Source organism: Cannabis sativa, chromosome X (genome assembly GCF_029168945.1).
Source record: "Cannabis sativa cultivar Pink pepper isolate KNU-18-1 chromosome X, ASM2916894v1, whole genome shotgun sequence".
In the NCBI taxonomy this organism is placed as follows: Eukaryota; Viridiplantae; Streptophyta; class Magnoliopsida; order Rosales; family Cannabaceae; genus Cannabis; species Cannabis sativa.
Window position 1 is genome coordinate 34096596 of NC_083610.1, and position 9987 is coordinate 34106582.

The window sequence follows — 9987 nt, forward strand, 5'->3', positions numbered from 1 at the left end:
CAGGTTTTCCTCACACTATAGAGTTGTTCATTAGGAAATTTCTCATTTATTTGCACCTCTTTGGTATTCTTGCTCTCTTCTAATTCTAGTCTTGACAAGTGATCTGCTACCAGATTTTCAGTTCCCTTCTTATCCTTTATCTCTATGTCGAACTCCTGAAGCAGAAGCACCCACCGAATCAGTCTTGGCTTTGCATCCTTCTTGGTGATAAGGTATTTAATTGCTGAATGGTCCGTGTAGACTACCACCTTATTTCTAATTAGATAGGGGCGAAACTTATCACAAGCAAACACAATTGCCATCATCTCCTTCTCCATTGTGGCATTAATTTAGTTGAGCATCATTCAGGGTTATACTAGCATAGTAGATTGTGTGAAACGCCCTGTCAACCCTTTGACCTAAGACCGCTCCAATTGCATAGTCGCTTGCATCATACATCAACTCGAAGGGCAACTTCCAATTTGGTGAAGTGACTATTGGTGCTGAAATCAATTTCTCCTTAAGAACTTGGAATGCCTTCAAACATTCTTCTCCAAATTCAAAAGGAACCCCATTAACAAGTAAATTGGACAGCGGTGTAGAGATCTTTGAGAAGTCCTTAATAAATCTTCGGTAGAAACCAGCATGACCCAAGAAATTCCTGACTCCTTTCACAGAAACTTGTTGCGGCAAATTCTCTATTGTTGACACCTTAGCTTTGTCCACCTCAATTCCTGCTTTTGAGATCTTGTGACCCAAAACTATCCCTTCTGTTACCATAAAGTGACACTTCTCCCAGTTTAGGACCAAGTTTGACTTTTCGCCTCTGATTAGCACCTTCTCCAAATTCTCTAAGCAATGATCGAATGAAGAACCAAAAACCGAGAAATCATCCATAAAGATCTCAATGCAAGATTCAATTAAGTCTGAAAAGATAACCATCATACACCTTTCAAATGTAGCGGGAGCGTTACATAATCCGAATGGCATTCTTCTAAAAGCAAAAGTACCATAAGGACATGTGAAAGTAGTCTTTTCCTGATCCTCAGGTGCTATGGCTATTTGATGATATCAAGAGTAGCCATCTAGAAAACAGTAATATTCTTGCTCCGCCAACCGGTCTAGCATCTGATCAATGAAGGGCAAGGGAAAATGATCTTTTCGGGTTGGTTTGTTGAGTTTTCTATAATCAATACAAATCCTCCAACCAGTAACTGTTCTTGTGGGAATCAATTCATTTTTCTCATTTTTTATTACTGTCATCCCTTCTTTCTTTGGAACTACTTGCACCGGACTAACCCATTTACTATCTGAGATGGGGTAGGCCACTCCAGTATCTAACCACTTGACCACTTCCTTTCTGACAACTTCCTTCATATGTCGATTGAGTCTACGTTGTGCATCTATTGTCGGTTTGGTGTTTTCTTCCATCAGAATTCGATGCATCACAGTTGAGGGACTGATTCCCTTGACATCACCCAGTGTCCAAGCAATGGCCTTGTTGTGCGCCCGAAGTAGTCTAAGCAATCTATCCGTCTCCACATCACAAAGTTAAGCTGACACTATAACAGGAAGCTTCTTATCTTCTCCCAAAAACTCATATCGCAGATGACTAGGGAGCACCTTCAACTCAAGCTCTGGAGGTTTCTCAGTGAATGGCACAAGCTCTTTTGGTACTACTCCCAGCTCTTCAAAATACTTTATGTTCAATGGCCCATAGGAATCAAGCCATTTAACATACTCCATTACCTCTTTTCCCTCTTGCTCCATCAATTCTTCTTCAATTAAGCTCAGTTCTAGAGGATCATCAATCAACTTTCTCTCATTCATAATGATATCAATCAGATCAACAAATAAACAGTTATCACTTGCCTTTGGGTATGTCATCGCCTTTAACACATTGAAAACCACTTCTTCTCCTTGTACTCGCAGCTTTAATTCACCCTTCTGAACATCGATCAAAGCTTGGCCAGTTGCCAAGAATGGTCTCCCAAGGATGATTGGGATGTTTTTATCTTCTTCCATATCCAGAACAATAAAATCAACTGGAAAGATGAAGTTGTCAACCTTGACTAACACATCCTCAATGACTCCCCTAGGATGAGCTAGTGATCGATCCGCCAATTGTAGAGTTACCGTGGTTGGCTTTGCTTCCCCCAACTGCAATCTTTTAAAACCTGAGGCATCAAGTTAATGCTGGCTCCTAAATCACATAGTGCATTTATTCCTTCAATTCTCCCAATGGTACAAGGAATAGTGAAACTCCCTGGATCTCTGAGTTTGGGAGGGAGTTTCTTTTGCAGAATGGTGCTACACTCCTCAGCTAATGCCACTGTTTCATAGTCTTCCATTTTTCTCTTCTTGGACAAAATCTCCTTCATGAACTTCATAAATCTGGGCCTCTGTTCCAAAGCTTCAGTGAAAGGAATGTTGATGTGTAGCCTTTTAAAGACCTCTTGAAATTTTGAGAACTGCTTGTCTAGGTTGGTCTTTCGGAGTCTCTGAGGATAAGGTATCTTCACATGATGATCAATACTGACTGGTGGAGACTGTTGTTGTGGTGCAAGATTATCAGTAGCCTTCTTTTTGGTTGATCTTTAATCTCTTCATCCACTGGTTGTATCATCTCTGGCCCATCATATTTCTTTCCACTCCTCAGGGTAATTTCCTTGCAGTTTTCTTTAGGATTCACTTCGGTTGTACTAGGCAAGTTTCCCTGAGGCCGAGTTGCTATCTGAGTTGCCAGTTGCCCCACCTGAGTTTTTAAGTCTTTAATGGAATATCTCGTCTCTGTCATGAGCTGCAATAATAAATCTGTTTGGAGACCAGAATTTCCACTAGAGTTTTGTTGCTGAGTCTGTTGTTGGTTCTGTGACTGGTTCTGATTTCTCTATTGATAGAAACCATTGTTCCTTCGTTTTCCTCCTTGATTAAACCCATAGTTGTTGTTTTGAGAATAATTCCCAATGGCTTTTGCTTCATCCATTGGCAAATCATTCACATCTTCCTGGCACTCAGAAAAGTGATGTTGACCTCCACATAGCTCAGAGACCACTTGAGCTTGTTTGGCTTGCACAGCTATTAGCTTTGTTAGGGCCTCTACCTAGGTTGTCAGCTTTGTAATGGCATCCACCTCTAGCACACCAGCTATCTTCTTCGTTTGGCTTCTTTCAGTTGGCCACTGTTGATTGTTTAGGGCCATCTCCTCCAACAGATCATAAGCCTCATTCGCACTCTTCCTCATAAATGCTCCACCAGCTACAGCATCTATAAGAGTTCTTGTGTTACCTACCAGCCCATTGTAGAAGTTGTGAACCAGCATCCACTTCTCAATACCATGATGAGGGCACTTTCTGATGAGATCCTTGAACCTCTCCCAAGACTCATGGAGAGATGCATTATCCTGCTGACAGAAGTTGTTGATTTCTCCTCTTAACTTGGGAGACTTTGCTGGAGGAAAGAACTTAGACAGAAATTTTGTTGCCAAGTCATTCCATGTGGCTATGGAGTTTGGTGGCAAGGAATTCAACCAACTCTTGGCTCGTTCTCTCAACGAGAATGGAAAAAATCTCAGACGAATGGCATCATCACTAACTCCATTGACTTTGAAAGTCTCACATAATTCCATGAAGTTAGATAAGTGCATATTGGGATCTTCAGAAGGGAGTCCACCAAACTGGACTGAAGACTGCACCATTTGGAGTATGGCAGGCTTGATTTCGAAGTTGTTAGCATCCACTGCCGGTGGCCTGATGCATGACTGGACCCCCGTAAGAGTTGGGAGGATATAATCTCCCAAGCTACGACCATTAGCTTGATCTTCAACGGCACCTCCGTTATTACCGTTGTTTCCTCCATTATTTGCAACATTAGCGTTGTCAGCCATGATTTCTAGTATTTCAGCAGGTGCTGAAACTCTCTCTTGCCTTTTGTTCCTTCTGTTTCTCATACAAGTCTTCTCAATTTCAGGATCAACGGGCAATATGACTGCTTGCCTTTGACGGCGCATACACTCAAAATACCTGAGATAGATAAAAACAATATTGCAAGAAACATACTAGAAATTTAGCAAGAGAAATAAACCAAAGTAGAAGTTTGTATAATTTTATGTAATATTAATCTTTATACAATTCCCCGAAAACGGCGCAAAAAACTTGTTACAAATTTTATGAACACTACACAAGTATACGCAGTCAAGTAGTAAGCTCACGCAAGTGAGGTCGAACCACAGGGAATTGGATTAATTACCACTAAATTATACTTATGATTCTATTTGGCAAATCAATACTTTTTACGAATTCAGTAAAATAATTCAGAAACTTAAAATAACAAGTGAATATTAATCAAGATGAGAGAATAGGGAGGAGAATCCTGTTGTTAGTTTACCCAATTGTTAATGCCTAATTGCTATCCTTTTCTTGAATTGAATGACAGATTATGAATTAACCTAACTCTTTTCAGATCTTTTAGGTTCTAAATCACATGTTCTCTAATTAATCTCTTAATTAAACTAACATGAAATCAGCATTAAGCAATAATCTAAATATCACAAAGGCTATGCAAATACTTTCGTTTCACATCAAAACCTAGATTATCCAATTTTAGCATTCTCAACTCTCACTTTTCAGATTTCGAATTGAGATCATAAAACATGTAGAAGGTGATCAATCTTACACATGGAATCAAACACAAATATAGATAATTTCACAACCAAGATGGAGGAATGGCAATTATTCATTAACTAGGCAAAAACTTTAAACCACATTCATCATCCTCCCTATATGGGAAATTTAGCTCATAACAATAATAAAAACATCCATGATTAATTCTGAAACAAAACTAGACATAAAAGATAGATAGAGGGTAAAAGAAAGAAACTAGATGGTGATATCGCTCCGGGTCTTCAAGATCGCTTCCTGTCCTCTTTCATTCACTTTTCAGGTCTGTTCTTGCTTACTTTTACCTTCTGAATCGTGTTCCTTATATAGGAATGAAAGGTGTGCCTCCAATTGGGAAAAAAATCTGAATTAGGTAAAAAATTGCGTTTTCCGTGGTCCTCATCCTCATAGTCGGTGAGGGCTGCACTTTGTTTCTTGACCAATTTTGTCAGAGCAAAAAATTTCTCTTCTAATCTTTTGGTGTCATTGTCCAGGAGATCTCTTCTCCAAACCTTGTCATTTAGATGGTTTCTGAGGTCATTACCACGTGGCCTCGCTGTTATACCCAAAATTCGTCTAGCACATCAGAGGAAAACACGTGTCAGGCTGGGAAGAACACAAACCAAGGCACGTAATGATAATTACACTTGAGATGGAATAACTCGTTAGAAGCATAATTAACAGAGTATATTTACAACTCAGCTAATTGAATAGTCTTATGCGAGAGAAAAATATACAAATTGTTGCCTTGCGCATCGACGAGAAACCATGTAACTTCAGGTGTACAAGACGAGGCACTAACCTTGTTACGTGGAGGGGATATAACGACAGTAAAAACACTTAGCATATAATTTATAGTATACGAACTAAGTATAGCAAACAGGTGAACCAAATCAACTGATAGCGAGGTGTCCACCTCGCCACAAGAAGACATGCTCATGTTAAAGATCACCTCGTCACTAAAGCCTGCGATTGTCAAAGAGGGTGTTAGGCTTCCAGAGTAAAAGCGATGAGATTCGCATTATCAACCTTGGAAAGGAATATGACAAGCTCCAGCTCGCTATCAAGGTTGCCTCTGCTCTATTCCCCAACGAGACATTCCAAAATAATACGGTTTACAACGTGTTTAATACACGTTTATTTTGGTTAACGTGTTTACAACTTTTACTCTGGAAGCCTAAAACCATCAAAAATCTAATAAGATTGACTCAAGGACAATGCAGAATTTTAGTACTGAAAAACCACGTAAAAGATCTTGTGTGTTCATATTTTCCTTTTCTTTACCGTCTTTATTTTTATAGTGCAATTTTACCAGTTAGGCTCAAATTTTGGTTAATGAAAATCTGCGTTAACACTCACCTTTTCACTTTTTATTTTTTCATACTTGGGGTCCAAACTATTTTTGAGATCTGCTGTGGACCAGTTTGTTGGGATTTTATGCCCTAAATAAAACCCATTCTCAATCAAATCTGATTTGTTATCAATAAAAGATTTGAAGTCATTTATATTTCCATGTAGTTTTCATGTTTATGGTTTAATGTGCGCAAAATCTGTTAAGTCCATAAAATATAGTTATTTACAATTACAGTGATTCAACACAATGGAATTAATTGTGATTATATGCTTCAAAAGATAATGTCGCTGATTCATTAGTGCACTGGATTTACACTGATGTATGGAGTATACATTGGACTCGAACCGATCTTGGTAAAGTATACTTACACCTTGCATAAGTGTTGTGTTCTTTCCATGATATTGGCAAAGTATGCTAGTTTTTTATGTATGGAGTATATATTGGACTCGGACCGATCTTGGTAAAGATATAATAATCTTACTGTTGTATGTTTCTAAGTAAATATCACTAGTTGATATTAGATCAAAAGATCTTAATCCTGACATGCTTAGGTTCAATCTCAGGAGTGCTATTCATGTTCTTTGATTTGTTAGTTAAGCCTACTTTTTGGTCAGGGTGATACGTACATTTTGGAAACATGTTAGTACAATTGAGTGGGAGCGCTAAACATAGATATGGAATCTATAGCTTCTATCTGGACATAGAAGTGAAACGATGATTTCCTTCGAGCTTGGCTTAACAGAGATAAATGGAAGAGCTCTTGTTCTAGTGATTATATTAGCTCACTGAAACATCATTTATAGGAAGCTAAGTGTTTTAAGGATAAAATACATTGAGGGGTGAAACAGTAATTTTATCCCCACTCGGTGTAAATCATCTATAGAGGATCTTTGATTATTGGGATTCGAACGATGGTTAAATATTTATAGCGTATCTATATCGTGGAACATATAGAGCGTTCTATATGACTGAGAGTGCAATTCCAAGTTCTATGGTGGATGCAATAAGGAATTAATAAGTTAGGGAATTTTATGGGTAAATTCTAGATCTGCTTATTGGAAGCTCGGTTGTGTAGGCCCATGGTCCCCATACTAGTTAAGACCATACTGCTTGTAAGACTCAGTTAATTGATTTTAATTAATCAATTGTAATTCAAAAATTAGACTATGTCTAGTTTATGAATTTTCACTAAGCAATGGCTTAAATGTGAAGAAAAGAGATTCTAGGTCTTATTTGTTAATTAAGAGACTTTATTAAGTCTAATTAATAAATATATTAAATGACAATTTTATTTGATAATTAATTTTAATTATTAAATAAATAGTTTTAGCATTTAAGTTGTTGAATTGGAAAAATGGCGTTTTTGAGAAAATAAGGAAAAATTATTAAAAAATGGCAAAATTCCAAAGTGGGGCCCACATCCTATGGCCGACCACTTGAGAGGGAATTTCCATTTAATTTTTTTAATATTTTAATGCCTAATAATACTAACCTAAACCTAGGTGGTTGCGCCTATAAATAGATAGTGATGGCTCACATCAAAAGATGATGAAAATTCAAGCCTTCAGTCAAATTTTCTAAGCCATCTCTTCGACCTATTTCGAACCACTCCTCTCTCTTCCTCTCTTCATATTTTCATACCCTATAGTGATTGAGGAAGTGCCCACACACATCAAGTGGTACTCAATCATAGTCTGTAAGGCTGTGAAGAATTTAGTTTTAAGAGAAGGAGAGTCGGACTCAGATCTTTGTGATACTCTACTACAGACAGGATACAAGGGTTAGCGAACTGAGTAGAAGGAGCCATTATTATTCCGCTGCACCCACTGTAAGGTTTTCGAAACTTTATATGTGTTTATTTACATTGTTTTAGAGATTTGTATTTAGGATGTTAAATAACATACATGGTAGTAAATCTAGATCTTGGAAAAACATATTCCAACACGGTTGTCATCGGAATATTGTCCCTTGGTACCAAGGTCCTGGTTAGCAGACTCACTAGGGCATTTTTTCCATCCCTTGGGCTTTGGTACTTTCGTACTAGTCCCTTTTGGTGCAACAGGGCCTTTCTGCCCGAGCCCGGAGGCATCGGTGGTCTTCTACGCCTGAGAAGGCTTGTTGGCCAGATTCGTACTTTTCCGAGGAGGTACGGGGGGAGCAGGGTTCTGAGGGTCACCTACTTTTTCTTTCCCCTTGTTGTTAGGCTAATTTTAGCCTATGTTCTGGATCACAATTATGTTCGATTTTCGACGTTTTAGGACAGAATTACGCTTATTTTCTATGTTTTTAGGTTTCTCGAATTTATGGAAGTCCCGAGTTACAAAAGTGCAATAAAGGACAAGTGGAGCCAAGAAAAATGCAAAATTGATGCTCGGTGAACTTTTGGCCACGGCGAGCCTAACCATGACCGTAGCCATAACTCGAGAACAGTGAAACGGTTTTGGGGGGAGCTAGTAGCCGCGGCGAGAGGTTTCACCACCGTGGCCACGTCATCACTCGCCGCGGTGAGAGCCCGTACAAGCGAGGGTAATTTCGTCTTTTGAACCCTAAAAATGAGAAATAAAAAGAAAACTGGGATTGTAAATGAGGGGAAGCGATGTTGAGACCTAAAACGCAGTGAGGAGCGGCTAGAGGAGCAAAGTGAAGATCCAGAGTCATTCCACCAACAGTTTCTTTCTCTCTTCCTTTTTAATTTCTTTATGTTGAATTCTGTTTTAGGAATTGTTATGGACTTGAACATGAGCTAATCTTCCATTTAGGGAAGATGATGAATGTTTGTTAAAGTTTGCCCTAGTTAATGTTAATTGCCATTCCTGTTCATTTTGATTGTGTATTATCCTTATTTGTGTTATTTCCATGTTAAAACTTGATCACCTTTTGCATGTCTATGATCTCAATTCCAAATCTGAAAAGTGAGAATTGAGAATGCTAAAATTAGAGAGCATGAGATTTAGAACCTAGAAGATCCGAAAAGAGCAATGTTAATTAGAATAATCTGTCATTCACAATAAGAACTGGAATAGTAATTAGGCATTAACAATTGGGTAAACCTATCAAGAGGATTCTCTTTCCTATCTTCTCATTTTTGATTAATTTTTATTGTCTCTTTCAGCTTCTTGAATTTTTATTCAATTATTGAACTTTAAAAATATTGATTTGCCAAATAGAAACATAGATTTAATCTAGTGGTACTCAGTCCAATTCCCTGTGGTTCGACCTCACCTGTGTGAGCTTACTACTTGATTACGTGCACTTGCGTACTATTTACAAAATTCGTAACAAGTTTTTGGCGCCGTTGCCGGGGAATTGTGTAGAGATTGATATTACATAAGATTAGATTAAATTCTAGTTTGGTTTATTTTTCTTGCTAATTGCTAATCTGTTTCCTTTAATATTGTCTTTGTCTATTTTAGGAATTTTAGGTGTATGCGCCGTCGAGGACAAGGAGCCATATTACTCGTTGATCCTGAAATCGAGAAGACTTGTAGGAGAAACAGTAGGAACAAGAGGCAAGAAAGAGTTTCAGCAACAGCTAAAACACCAGAAATCATGGCAGATAATGCTAATGTTGCTAATAATGGAGGCAACAACGGTAATAATGGAGGTGCCGTTGAAGATCAAGCAAATGGCCATAGCTTGAGAGATTACATTCTTCCAACTCTTACGAGGGTTCAGTCTTGCATCATGCCGCCCGCCGTAGATGCTAATAACTTTGAAATTAAGCCTGCAATACTCCAAATTGTGCAGTCTTCAGTCAAATTTGGTGGACTCCATTCTGAAGATCCCAATCTGCACTTGTCAAACTTCACGGAGTTATGTCAGACTGTCAACGTCAATGGGGTTAGTGATTATGCCATCCGTTTGAGACTTTTTCCATTCTCGCTGGGAGACTGAGCCAAGAGTTGGTTGATTTCCTTGCCCTCAAATTCTATAGCATCATGGACAAACTTAGCAACAAAATTTCTGTCTAAATTCTTCCTGCCAGCAAAGTTTGCT

At 38.4% G+C, this 9987-nt stretch overlaps 1 non-coding gene across 1 annotated transcript; it reads left to right on the forward strand.

Moving 5' to 3' along the window:
• Nucleotides 1–3311: 3311 nt before the first annotated feature.
• LOC115703303 (small nucleolar RNA R71) lies at nt 3312–3418 on the forward strand. Its single transcript, XR_004009078.1, has one exon. It is a non-coding gene; the product is annotated as a small nucleolar RNA R71 (small nucleolar RNA).
• Nucleotides 3419–9987: the final 6569 nt, after the last annotated feature.